Raw genomic sequence first — 11,343 nt, 5'->3', positions numbered from 1 at the left:
GTTCGCATGTTCAATCACATAAGTTAGCTCATGTGTCTGGCATACATTGTCACATGTGTGCATCCTCTACAAGTGGTTGTGCTTTTGTGTATTTTACTGTACAGTACTGTATAGAGTACAGTATTACAGTATCTTTATTTCAAGCCTAGGATGCCTGGAAGCAAGCATAAAAGCAGCAGTAACATAGCTGGTACTGCTAAGAAGCACCAAGTGATAACAATGGAAACAAAAGTGAAAGTAATTGAGAGAGTGGAGGAACAAGATGAAGAGGAAGTAACTGAAGAACTGTAAGAGATTCACAATGCAGGAAATGGCAAGGGGATTTTCTTTTTTTTTTTTTTTCATTATACAGAGAACTTTTATTTATTAAAAGATTCCCTAGAAAATGAAAAGACAAGCAATAAACAGGGAGAAGACATTTTCAACACATATGAATAACACAAGAAAAACATTCAAAATATTTTTTATAAAGTTGTATATTTAATAATAAGACAACCCAAGAAAAAAATGAGCACAGAACTTTAATAGGCATTTCATGTTAGACAAATGGCCAGTAAACATGTTTCCAAAGAGAAACAAAAAGCTTAACCTTAATCAGAGAAATGCAAATTAAAATGAGATTTCATTTCATATCCATCTATGAGATTGGCCTAAACTTAAAATTCGGACAATTTCGAATGTTAGTAAAGAATAAAAATTGAAAAATCTCCTTTGGAAAATATCACACATTGTCTATTAAAGCTGAAGATATTTGTATGTTCCAAATACCCTATGTTCAGTGATACCACATTCATAATATATATCCTAGAATACAGGCTGGCAAACTATGGCCCACCGGCTAAATCTTGCCACTGCCTGTTTTTGTAAATAAAGTTTTATCAGAACACAGCCACACTCATTCTTATACATATTGTCCATGGCTGCTTTCATGCTACAATGGCAGGATTGATCCGTTGTGATAGAGGCCGTTGGGCCTGCAAAGTCTAAAGTATTTCGTATGTGTCTTTTTATGGAAAAAGTTTGCAAAACTCTGCCCTGGAGTAACCTGTGCATACCCATCAGTAAACATGTGCAAGAATGTTTATAGCAGCACTATAATAGCAAATTTTAAAACAATCTACATTTCTATTAACAGAATGGATTAAAAAACATGATATAATCACACAATAGAATACCACAGAGGAATGAAAATGAATTACAGCTATATGGTTAAATCTCACACTATGTTGACAAAAGAAGCAAGTCATAGAATATATAAAATATTGATATAAAACTAAAAAATATGGGTAAACAACATAGTTTTGGGGTACATGGTTCAAACTATGAAGAAAAGCAACAGAATTATGAACACAAAATTCAGCATAACTATTATGTTTGAGGGAAAAGAAAGGGAGTACAAATCTACAGGTCTTCAAAGCCTAACTCCTTTCTGACAATGCCTTACTTCACATTTCCATGTCAGAGCATAAAGGGTCATTGTAAAGCAAGGGAACTTTATAGGAAAACCTACACAGAACACCAGAATATGCCACCAAAAATCTTGGCCTTTGGCATGAGGATTATTTTGAGCTGAAGGCAACTGAGAAGAAGCAGATCCAAGAAAAGTTCTCTGCCCTCCCCGTTTTCCTGAAAGCAGAACATACATTTGTGCAGAAATTAATCACCAGCAACCCTGGACACTTAGCCCCAAGACAGCAAAAGAGGACTCTACAAAACAACCTTTACTGACTAGCTATTATCTTCCATTGGTTTGTTATATATGGATCATCCCACAATGTGTCACCCTTGGAACCTAGTACTCTTTTCCTCTGTCTTGTCGCTCCTCTAAAAGTATACTGTTCTCTGGTTAAGATGATCTGGAGGCCCAGGTTGCAGCCACCTCTTTGAGTAACTCGTCCCCACATTTCTCATAAGTCTATGTGGGATATATTGATACATGTTAATAAACTTGTTTTTCTCTTGTTAATCTGTCTTTTCTTGCAGAGCCCTAGCTGAAAAACTAAAAGGGTACAAGGAAACCAATGTTTCCTCCTGTCCAGTTTCTGGTGATGAGGATGGCACAGTAAAAGGCTGGAACACTCCACTCTCCCAGGAGACTGCAGTTGGGATTTGGGATAACTGATGATGGACCAGCAGCAGGTAGGAATTCTTACCATGTCAGTCTCCCAGATCTCTGTCTGTAGTGCACAGTCAAGAGAGGAGATAAACATTTCTCCTTGTCCCTTCCTTTCCAAATTCACAGTGGCAGGAGAAAAACATTTGTGAAGATAGATCTTGAAACGTGACTCTTAATCAACACCTATGGGTACTGATTCTTAGCCTCCCAGAAAGTCATGTTTTCCTTTGTCTCTGTCCTTTGTGTCACTTGTCATAAGGATGAAAAACCATAAGATGAGCATCTCCATTTGTCTTGTTTTCTGTACTGAGAACTTGGCTTTGTAACCAGTGAGAATATTCCTTCTGGTTTCTGCCACTTGGGGGTGCCTGTTGTCTTTCAGGCTTGCATCAGCAGCTAGCCAGCCAGCTAGAAGCCTAAGACATGAAGTGACAGGCAACATTCTCTCTGTCCAACCATGTGGGGATATTCTTTATTTGAGGAGACACTGTTAGTTTTTGAGGCACAGGACCCAAATGTAGAAAGGTATATGAAGGTTGCAGCAGCGTTCAGAATGTAATCTAGTGCTACCATGTCATTTATGATGAGAAAAAAAGAGCTACTATCCAGATATCACTGGATCATTTTTTCGAGAGGGTAGATAGAATTAAATCCAGCAAGGAACCGCCCAGCCCATGCCATCAATGTCAGGAGTGAGTGAAATTGCAGCTTGCCCTCCATCTCCTATTGCTGACAATCCTTCAGCTCTACCATCTCCCACCTCCTTTCCCTCCTCCAGTCAGTAACTCTTCTTGCCTGTTCACTCGATGCCACCCCCTGTATGCCAGCTGTTGTACTGTACTACTGTACTTTTCAAGGTACTGTACTGTAAATTTTAAATGTTTTCTTTATTTTTTGTGTTTGTTTTTTGTATATTATTGGTGAATAGTATTATAAACCTATTCCAGTACAGTGCTATATGGCTGTGTTAGTTGGGAACCTAAGCTAACTTTGTTGGACTTATGAACAAATTGGACTTACGAACACACTCTCGGAATGGAACTCTTTTGTATGTAGGGGACTTGCTGTATTGCTCTTCTGTCTGGATGACTTATCCATTGGTGTAAGTGGGATAATAAAGTCCCATTGCTGTCCATTTCTCCCTTTATGCTGGTAATATTTGCTTTATATATTTACATGTTCCTCTATAGATGCATAAATATTTAGGAATGCCATATCTTCTTGTTGGATTGACTCCTTTATCATTATGTAATTCCCTTCTTTCTCTTTTGTTATAGTCTTTGTCTAAAGTCTGTTTTGTCTGCTATGAGTATCGTTAACCCAGCTTTCATTTTTTCCCATTTGGATGTAATATCTTTTTCCATCCCTTCACTTTCAGTCTGTGTGTGTCTTTAGATCTAAAGTGAGTCTTTTGTAGGCAGCATATAGGTGGTTTTATTTTGTTAAATCCTTTCAGCCACCCTGTGTCTTGGAACTTTTATTCCATTTACATTTAAAGGGTTTATTGATGAGTATCTACTTATTGCCATTTTGTTAATTGTTCTCTGGTTGTTTTTGTAGTTCTTCTCTGTTCATTTCTTCTTTTTGTCTCTTCCCTTGTGGTTCGATGATTTCTTTAGTCTTATGCTTGGGTTCCTGGGTTCCTTTCTCTCTCTCTCTCTTTTTCTCTTTCTTTTGGCTGCACCATTCAGTTTGCAGAATCTTAGTTCCCTGACCAGGGATTGAACCTGCATCCTCAGCGGTGAAAGCATGGAGTCCTAGCCACTGGACCACCAGGGAATTCCATACTTTCTCTTTTTTTCTGTGTGTATCTATTGCAGGTTTTTGGTTTGTGATTACTATGAGCTTCATATATATCACTGTGTGTGTGTGTGTGTGTGTATACCTGTTTAAACTGACAGCTGCTTAAATTTGAATGCATTTTAAATGCACTACATGTTACTCCCCTACTCATAGTTTCTGTTTTTGGCATCACATTTTACAGCTTTTTACTTTATGTATCTCTTAACTGCTTATTGTAGTTAATGTTGACTTTATGACTTTTGTCTTTTAAACTTTTTAAGTGGTTGATATATAGCCTTTACTATATATTTGCCTTTACCAGTGAGATTTTTTTCTTTCATATATTTTCTTAATTTTCGTTATGTCCCTTTCTTTTTCACTTAAGGAAGGCCTATTAATATTTCTTGCAGGGATTTTTTAGTGGTGATGAACTCTTAGTTTTTGCTTATCTGGAAAACTCTATACTTACATTCTGAATGATAGCCTTGCTGGGTAGAGTATTCTTGGTTATGAATTTTTTCCTTTCAGCACTTTAAATACATCTTACCACTCCCTTCTGGCCTTCAATGTTTCTGATAAAAAAATCAACTGGTAGCTTTATGGGGGTCCTCTTGTGTGTGACTCGTTTTTCTCTTGCTGCCTTTAAAATTCTCATTTTATTTTTAACTTTTGCCATTTAAATTACAATATGCTTTTGGGTTCATCTTGCTTGGGACTCTATGCTTCATGGATATGGATATTCTTTTCCTTCCACAGGTTAGGAAAGTTTTCAGCCATTATTTCTTCATATAAGTTTTATATCACTTTCTCTCTCTTCTGCTTCTGGGACCCCTATAGTGCAACTTATTGGTTACATAAATAACAAACATGGGTGGAAGGCACAATATAAGATCTACAATTTAGATAGATTCAAGTGCCCCTCCCATGTGTAATTGATACTCATAGTATGGAGAATTGTGTTGATGTGGCCTTTTAGCATTCTTTCATCAATAGGGACAGCTACACATGCAGGCAAAGTAGGCCATTGCCTTTGTCATATGACTTAGGTGTTCAGCGTGGTGGAGAGTCCTGTTGTCTCCCTAAATACTTGTCCTCCCTTCCCATTGTTTGATAACTGAAATTCGGTAGTAGAGCTGAAAGCTTTGACTCCTTTTAAAAGCATAAATAAAGATCATCCCCAATTTTCTGATAATTTGGGTTTCTGGAAACTGTGGTAAAGCTGATCACATCTAGCATCTGCTTTTCTCTTTAGCATTTTAATTCCCTAATTGTGGCAATTCATTTGGAAAGTATGTGCCAAGTATTTATTTGTTGGTTAGTTTATTTAAATACTAATAAAATACCGGCACATTGAATACTTTTACTTAACTTTTTTCATTATAGATTCAAACTTTAGGTAATCAAGCTCTCTCTATCAATCACCATATTAGGGTGAAGGTAAAACTTCTGTAATAAAGGGACTGCCCCAATTCAGTAGTTTACAGAAAAAAGAAAATTCTCATCTAACAAAAAACCCAGATACCAGTGGTCCAAACTGACTGATGGAAATTCAAGGACTTTGAGGTTCCTTTCATCTTGTTGCTCTACTATCCGCTAGAGAAGAGATCAGCAAATTATAGCCAGTGGGTCAAACCTGGCCTGCCAACCGTCTGGTTGTGCCATTTGTATATGTATCATCTACTTTGTGCTACAATGGCAAAGTTGAGTAGTTGCAACAAAGAGCCTATGTGGCCCACAAAACCTAAAATATTTACTGTTTGACCCTTTACAGTAAAAGTTTACCTCCCTTTACCCAAAATAATTGTCCTGATGAACATGATCAAGACTGAGTCTCAGGCATCTCACGTTCAACTTTAAGGGAAAGTGAAAGTTTAAGGTTGTTGATGTTGTTGTTTAATCTATTTGAGATCACACAAAAGTTACACATATCACGTTAATTAACATCCTATTGACCAGAATTAGCGAAATGGCCCCAGATAACTGCAAGACAGTTCTGAAAATGTAATGTTTAGCTGTTCTTCTTCTTCCTATTCCTCTGGAAAAATAGGATAACTGATTTTGTTGGGCAACTAGCAGACTCTGTCATACTTGTATTTCTGAACACTTTCTTATGTAAGAAAGAAAGAGGTGAAATAACGAATCCTGAATCACAGTGTCAATGGGAATATGTGCCATTTGTGAACTTGATCTATTGGGTGATTTGCAATGGAAAAAAAAGGGTTGAAAAAGTTTTGTGTACAGTATACATTGCTTTGTTGTATACCTGCAGTTACACTGGCTGTTGAGTGATGTTGTGTTGAATGTGTACACTGATAAGAGGTAGGGAAGGAGTAAAACCCAAAGAATAAGCAAAGCTCTTGAGAAGTGGATAACAGGATAAAGCATAAAGGATTAGAAAATGGATCTAGAAATCAAAAAGACTTCATCTTGATTCTGACTTCACCAGTTACTAGCTGTGGCAAGCTCTGAGTTTCAGTTTCCTCATCTGTAAAATGAGGATAATAATAATAAGACCCAGTTTGTATGGTTGTTGTGATAATTAAATAAGGTAACATACATATGAATATGCTAATCGGGGGCTGGCAAGAGTTAGCATTCCTTAAAAGTATGAGTTAATATTATTAGGCAGATTTGACTTATAAGAGAGGTAAAGCAAAGCTGCAAAAAAGGAAAATTTGCAATTATTAATCACCTAATTTATGTCAGGAATTGTGATAGGCAGTTTACATGTGTTATATCAATGAATATTCTATCCTCTGGGGAAATACCTGTGTGTTTCACTTTTAAATTCTTTTCAGTAATTTATGCCTCAGTGTGAATGAGTATCAGAGCATATTTTAATGGGAGAAGTGTGAAAATTAGAGCACAAAGTAAGAGAACAAGCATGGGAGAAGGGAAGAAGAGAGATCAGATGAGGAGGGGAGAGTCAATTACATTATTTTGCCAAAGGCCACAACTGATTTATTACTTTAAAAATGTGAATGAAATCAGAAGGAAATTTGAAATATACAGTGTTTAATATTGAAGACAAAATAAACTTTACATTAAAATAAAAGTCAAACTTAAAAATAAGTACCAGCATTTTTAAAATTTAGATGACATCTTGGAAATCGGTGAGGGTTTTTTGTTTATTTTATAAGGGAAGAGTATTGATCTTCTTGCTTGATTTTAGTTATTCTCACTATCATCATCTGAATAAGGAACTTCATTTTTATATTATGATTAAAATCGTCCTTTGCAATTATTTTAATGTATTGTGGTAGTTCATCAAAAACTTGGCATTACGAATATTGACGTTTCACATTCTACCTTCCTCATTGATGAAAAGGTTTATGCTAATAAAAAATCCTAACTGATTTTTACTTTTGAAAGCTTAACCCTATAGTACTATCTGATTGTATACCCAGAAAGGGAAGCCCCCCGTCAAACATTTATTCTTAGACTATAATAAAGTATAACTAGGGGAAATAATTTTTCTACAGAAAGAGTCAGATATTATGTAGTGGAAAACAGAGAGATATATTTAAATACTTTTAATACTTTTAATGAAGTTTAATTTTTCGAAAGATAACACTCTAAGGTTATGTGCAAAATTTTTCTGATAGCTAAATATGATTTATTAAGTAAGCTGCCGTGATGCATCAGTAACAAAACCGATGACTCCTCAAATTTGTATTAATGCTAACTCAGACAGTGAGCGATAATTACTTATGTTTGGAAAAATATCATATTTGCATTAAAATTTACCTGAAAAGGGTAAACATTTAATAAATATTGTGACAGCTAGCCTTAAAAATGGCCCCCAATTATGATTCCTGCTTCCTGGTATTCACACACTTGTATAGTCTCCTCTCATATTGTACCACGGTTAGACTTTGTGGCCAATAGTTTATGGCAGAAGTAATGTTAAGCCACTTCAGGGATTAAGTTATACAAAACTGTGGCTTCTATCTTTGGTGTTCTAACTGTCTCTCTCTATCTTGGATCACGTGCTCTGGGGAAAGCCATGTCATGAGCAGGCCTGTGGAGAAGCCCACATGGCAAGGAACTGATGCTTCCTGCCCACAGTTACATAAATGTGATTGTTAAGTGGATACTTTAGCCCCTTTAGAGCTCGTATTCCTAGTCAGAGCTTAACTGCCACTTTATGGTAAACCCTGAGTCAGAACCACCCAGCTACAGTGATCCCAGATTCCTGATTCTCAAAAACTGTGTGAGATAATAAATGTTTGTTGTTTTAAGCTGCTAAATTTTAGAGTAATTTGTTACACAGAAATAGATGATTAATACAAATGATATTTTCAGACATTTCAAAGAATTTCTCTAAAAAAGGAAGAAAGCATTTGACATATTTGACCACATGACATTTGTATCTCATATTTGCCTGGTCTACCAGGAAAACCTTACGTGTTCGTGATTATTAAGGTAATAATAGCACCTGTCATTTATTATTTACTATGTGGCAAACAATATACTAAGCATTTACATACATTATTTCATTTAATTATTATAAAAATCTTATAATGCATTACCATCTTCAATTTATTGATAAGGAAACTGTGGCTAAGAGAGTTTAAGAAAGTTGCCAATAGTCACATGCCTGAGTGGTACAGCTGGAACTCAAAACCTGGTCTCTTTGACTCCAAAGTGTGCTCCTAACAAGTATACAAAAGGAGAGTACTATGCTGAATGGCTATAGTATTATTGGGGAAGATCCTGCAGTACTCCAAATCCTTATCTAATCATCTACTCCAGTGTTTTCAATGCTTGTTTTTACTAAGACCCCTAATTAAATACAATTTACATCATGTGTAACATATACACATTCACACACATGAACGCACACCTGAAATAAACACTTGACAAAATAATACCCTTATGTAGTCTGCTATGTTCTATTCTAGTCTATTTTAATTAGTTTGGTTATAGCATTGCTGGTCATGATTTCCTAAACATCAAGCTCTCATTTTGAAAAGCTCATATCTGGCTGATGCTTGGAAACTTTCCTTCAAGAATAAAATTCTTATGTTTAAGGATTGCTTTTTGTAAAAGTGCAAATATGACACACGCCTACATAAAGGCTATCCTTGTATTACAAATTAAATTCATTCATTTGTTAATTAGAAAAGTAAGTACATTTGCTGATACAATATGGAAACATTTTTAACATGTAAATACCTTAAGGTTAAAATACTTTTAATGTAAAACCTTAAGGTGAGATCTGTATTCTCTAGTTCATCACAGGCTCCACAAAACCCATTGCTTAGCATCCATACATTTCCCACATTTCTATGATTTCTTATGTACCTGAAGGAACTTAAACTTTAGTCTCTGTTATCTTCTTTTGGAGCAGTGGTTATCCAAGTGGGCAGTACCATTCCTAGGGGATGTTTTAGAAATGGAGGGGGTGGCATTTTCTTTTGGTTGTCACAATGCATGGGGATGGTACTGGCATGTAACGGGTGGGGGCCAAGGATACTAGATGCCCTGCAATACGTGGGACAACCCCACAGGGTGAAGATTTTCCCTGTATCCCATATTGTTCTATTTTTTTTTAATTTTGACATAAGAAAAGTATAGTCGATTTACAATATTATGATAATTTCAGGTGTACAACATAGTGATTCAATATTTTTATAGATTATACTCTGCTTAAAGTCATTATAAAATATTGGCTATATTCCTTGTGCTGTGCAATATATCCTTGTAGCTTATTTACTTTATACAGTGTAGTTTGTACCTCTTAATCTCCTACCCCTAGCTTGCCCCTCCTTTTTCCTTCTCCCCACTGGTAATCACTAGTTTGTTCTCTATATCTGTCAGTCTGTTTCTGTTTTGTTATATTCATTCATTTTATTTTTTAGATCCCACATATAAGTGATAGCATATGTTATTTATCTTTCACTATCTCACTAAGCATAATACACTTTAGGTCCATCCATGTTGTTGCAAATGACAAAATTTCATTTTTTTATGGCTGAGTAATAATTCATCTTTTCAATTTAGTGTTTTCATTTTCTTCAGATATATATCCAGGAGTGAAATTGCTAGACCATATTACCATATGATAGTTCTATTTATAGTCTTTTGAGAAACCCCCATACTGTTTTCCACAGTGGTTGCACCATTTTACATTTTCACCAAGGGTTCCCTTTTCTCCACATCCTCACCAACATTTGTTATTTGTGTTCTTTTTGATGACAGCCATTCTGACAGATGTGACGTGATAACTCATTGTGGTCTTGCTTTGCATTTCTCTGATGATTAGTGATGTTGGTATCTTTTCATGTGCCTGTTAGTCATGTGTATATCTTCTTTGGAAAAGTGTCTATTCAAGTCTTCTGCCCAATTTTTAATTGAGTTTTTCATTTCTTTTAATATTAAGTTGTATGAACTGTTTATATATTTTGGATATTAACCCCTTATTGGTCATATCATTTACAAATATTTTCCCCCACTCAGTAGACTGTATTTTTGTTTTGTTGATTTTCTTTGCTGTGCAAAAACTTGTAAGTTTAATTAGGTGTCTTTTGTTTATTTTTGCTTTTGTTTCCTTTGCCTAAGGAGACGTATCCAAAAAATACTGCTATAATTTATGTAAGAGTGTTCTGCCTGCGTTTTCTTCTAGAATTTTTGTAGTTTCAGGTCTTACATTAAGTCTTTAATCCATTTTGAGTCTCTTTTTGTATACAGTCTGAGAAAATGTTCTAATTTCATTCTTTTATGTGTAACTGTCCAGTTTTCCCAGCACCAGTTATTGAAGAGACTATCTTTTGCCCATTGTATATTCTTGCCCCATTTGTCCTAGATTAATTGACCATATGTGTATGGGGTTATTTCTGGGCTCTCTATTGTATTCTCTTGGTCTATGTGTCTGTTTTTGTGGCAGTACTATACTATTTTGATTACTGTAGCTTTGTAGTATAGTCTGAAGTCAGGGATGTGTGATACCTCCAGCTCTGTTCTTTTTTGTCAAGATTACTTTGGCTATTCAGGGTCTTTTGTGGTTCTCCATATGGCTTTCAAATGCCTCCCCCAGAAATTCATGTAGGCAAAAACCTAAAATTATCTGGGCATAGAATACAACTCCATTTTTTATATAAATGCAAATTCCTTTTGTATAGGTTTACTACCTGCTGACTTTTCCAGAAATGCAACTACTGTGTAAATCAAGGTAAGATCTTACTTTATTTTGCTTAGTATTTCACATAGAGTTGTTTACTATTTCCAAAAATCATGTCATCAGTGCCAGTGCCCACTTGTGGTATTTGAGTTGTCAATACAATACCCCTGTATTAACCCACATTTGTAGTTGACACATATATGGCAATTTTGTCATATTCATGGTAATTCTATGGATATAGTTCTACAGCCCTTATTTTTTAATTTTAATTTTTTATACAACTTTAAAGTTTACACTCCATTTACAGTTATTACAAAATATT

The sequence above is a fragment of the Hippopotamus amphibius genome, chromosome X (assembly GCF_030028045.1).
Source record: "Hippopotamus amphibius kiboko isolate mHipAmp2 chromosome X, mHipAmp2.hap2, whole genome shotgun sequence".
In the NCBI taxonomy this organism is placed as follows: Eukaryota; Metazoa; Chordata; class Mammalia; order Artiodactyla; family Hippopotamidae; genus Hippopotamus; species Hippopotamus amphibius.
Note: the sequence above shows the minus strand (reverse complement) of the source record.